The sequence below is a fragment of the Alligator sinensis genome, unplaced genomic scaffold, assembly GCF_000455745.1.
Source record: "Alligator sinensis unplaced genomic scaffold, ASM45574v1 scaffold97_1, whole genome shotgun sequence".
NCBI lineage: Eukaryota > Metazoa > Chordata > Crocodylia > Alligatoridae > Alligator > Alligator sinensis.
This window is the reverse complement of record NW_005841921.1, coordinates 2,856,717-2,860,374: the sequence shown is the minus strand read 5'-3', so window position 1 is coordinate 2,860,374 and position 3,658 is coordinate 2,856,717.

The following is a 3,658-nucleotide window of genomic DNA, read 5'->3' as shown; positions in this document are numbered from 1 at the left end:
CCGGGGAGGGCAAGGCGCTGGCCATGGTGGTTAGTCCTGGCCGCTGCCCTCCGGGTGGATGCTTCTCCCCCGTCGTGGGTTCACGGAGCCGGCTGGAGGGTGCCGGGCTCAGCTCCACGTCCCCCTCAGCTTGACGCCGAGACGCTGCGCAGCCGAGACGCCGCGCGGCCGACCAGCTCTACAACTCTATGGAGAGTTGGTCGTAAGTCTGCGCGGTCGTTAAACAGGTAGGTCGTTAAGTGAGGAGTACCTGTATTCTAATACCCATAAGATTTTTTATTTCTTCTTCTCTTTCTTGTCTCTTCTCAATCTCCTTCATTATCATCAACTGGATTCCAGTAGTACGTGCTTGTCTAGTTGCAGTAGTTTTACATAGTTTACAACAACATATAATCATTTGAACACAGACAAATCCAACAATGAGTATGAATAATCCTATTATAAGGTAGTTGAGCATTTCCCTTATCCACCCATTGACATTTGGGAGCCATCCCCAAAAGGACAGACTAGCAGGGGGATCTTTTCCTTCTTCAGATTCAGCCAAAGCCTTCTCCATTGACTGGATGTGCTCATTGATCTCTTGGGATTTGTCTGGTACATAGATACAACATTCATTCCCTACTAATGCACAGGTTCCAGCCTTGCTTGCAAGTATAATATCTAGAGCCATTCGATTTTGCATTGCTACTAGTCTGGTCGCATATATTTCTAAATGTATGTCCTTTAAAGCACCTATAGTTTCATTAGGAAATTTTTCAAAGCTTTTACTTAAGACATTAACTCCCCGCATGGACTTGGCAGCTATATACCATGGAAAGGCGGACCCAAAAGTCCGTTGGACATCATTTATGTATGGGAGGGATGTTAGTGAAGAGATGTGAATGGTCCTTTTGTTTCTTACCCGTCCCCCCAACCTGGGTCGCACCCTGATACCTGGAATAACAACTCCAATATAACAACTACCTTTCCAGTTGGGAGGGAGCCATTTGTAGGCTTTTTTCCCCACAGATAAAGTAGCTGCCCCCAAACGCTATGCGGGCTGATGACATATTGCATGTCCCCGGGGCAAAATAGTGAAATATTCCATCTGCAGTGACATTAGTTTGACAATCCAGAGTATAATTGCACTGGCTTGAGCCCATAGAAATATTTCCGTCATAATTCCTGTAGCAGATATGTCCTCCCATGCTATAGCTCAGTGCCAGACTGGGGGGCCGCGCCCAACCACTAAAGTGCTGTGGCATTGCTGGTTTAAAGGGTTGCCCAGCCATGATAGTGTCCGGGTATTTCTCGCACCCGCTGACATTTAAAACATAACCTCTCATTTCCCAGCACCAATCTCCTGCTGTCCATGATACCCCTATTAGTGGTAAACCTTGCTCGAGGTATAGGGGAATATGACTACACAGCCAGCAGTTACTGAGGTTGAGGCTGATTTTCAGACTTTTTACCATGGCAATGTGGGTATTGTTAACTTCCAGCATTTGGGTACGAATTTGTACTACCTGAGCTCAGCTGGGGACAAATGCAGCACAGAGAAATACAATGAGAATATTAACTGGCTTCATGGCATGGTAACGGGTGACCACAGTAGGTTTTGATAACCGGCTGTGCCAGAAAAAGTGGAAGGGTTGTATGAAGAGGTCTTTAGGTAGTGAAGCAACCCTGTCTCGTTCCCACTTTTGGAAGGAGGCTCCCAGTTTCTTTTAAGGGTTAGAACTGACTCTTAGGGGCTTGATCTTAACAAGTTTCAACTTTAAACCTTTTAAATGAGAAGCACACCATTGGCCATCTTCTTCTGAGGAAAGATTGCCAGTACTTTCCCTGCGATGCTCCTCTTCTAGTCCAGGGGCAGGAACCTGCTTGCACTGAGAGGTGTGAATCCACGCGTCAACACTGGTGAGCTTCACTGCTGTGTGGGATGTAAGGAGAACTTGGTAGGGTCCTTTCCATCAGGGTTCAAGGGCAGTCTTTCTCTGGTGATGTTTAACATATACTCAGTCTCCAACCTCGAGATCGTGGCACTGTTCTTTTACTGGGTTTGCGGGATACGCATCCTTAACCTGAGAATGAAAATAACTAACAGTACATATTAGAGCTTGACAATACTTTTGCATATAACTGTGGGTTAAATTTAAATCTGGAACAGGAGCGGGAGTGGATAGCAACCTCATTGGTCTGCCAGTCATTATTTCCTAAGGGCTCAGCCCGCATCTCCTGGACAGGGTGGCTCTCATAAACATGAGCTAATGGCAGTGCGGTCACCTATTTAGACCTGTTTCCTGACACAATTTTGCTAATTTATTCTTCAAAATGCCGTTCTTTCTTTCTACCACTCCTGCGCTTTGGGGATGATAGGGGCAATGAAGATGTCGTGAGACGATGAAAAATTTGGACATATGCTGAACTATTTTACCTGTAAAATGGGTACCTCTATCACTGAATAAGGTGGCAGGTATTCCCCAGGTGGGGATGATGTTGCTGAGGAGCTTCTTTGCAAAGAATCCGCTCTTTTACAGGGGAATGCTTCAATCCATCAAGAAAAGAGACATACAATAACTAAAAACATATTCAAACCCAGAACATTTTGGCATCTGTATAAAGTCCATTTGCAGATGCTGGAATGGTCCCTCAGGCAAACCCCTGTATCCCTGTTCCACCTTTACAATTTTACCAACATTATGTGCTTGACAGGTGGGACAGGCAGCACAGAGAGAAGCTGTCTTTGGGCCGAAATTTTAGGCATACCAATTTTGAGCTAGAGTTCTTTCCATTCCCTCCTTTCCTACATGCAAAGGCCCATGAAGCACATAGGCAAGAGAATGGTGCAAAGCTTTTGGGGCGACCAAGCGGCTGTCTTGGGAGCGCCACGAGCCATCTGAATGTAAAATACACCCATCTGCAATCCACTTGGCCTTTTCATGTTTTGGAGCTTGATCTTGAAGAAGTGCCAATTCCACAAGGGATAGCAAAGGCGTGGGTTGCAGGGAGAAAAAGTGGCATCTGCAGATGGTGGGGACCCAGCAGCAGCTTTTGCCATTTCATCAGCAAGACGATTTCCATGAGCTATCTCAGTATTAGCTGTAGAGTAACCTTCACATTTTATGATAGCCAATCATGATGGTAGTAGAAGGGCCTGTAAAAGCATGGCAATGTAAGGACCATATCTTATGGGGAGACCCATAGAAGTTAAAAAACCTCGCTCTTTCCGTATTTGTCCGAAGTCATGAACAACACCGAAGGCATATCTACAGTCTGTATATATAGTGGCAGACTTTCCTTCTGATAAGAAACAAGCATGAGCGAGAGCAACCAGTTCAGCCACTTGAGCGGATTTAACCCCTGGAAGAGGTGCTGACTCAAGAGTTTCGTGGAGAGTAACAACAGCATACCCTGCAACTAGGTCCCCGTTATCAGTCCTATAACATGAGCCATCTGTAAAAAGAATAAGGTCAGGATTTTGTAGCAGGATATCTATTAAGTCTGGTCGAGGTGTCGTTAGTGAGGAGACTAACTCCAGGCAATTGTGGGACTCACCTTCTGTGGGGAAAGGTAAGAGAGTTGCAGGATTTAAAAGGCTGCAGCGGTGTACTGAAATGTGAGCTGTGGAAAGAAACAAAATCTCATATTTGCTGAGGTGGGCATTTGAAAGATGTTG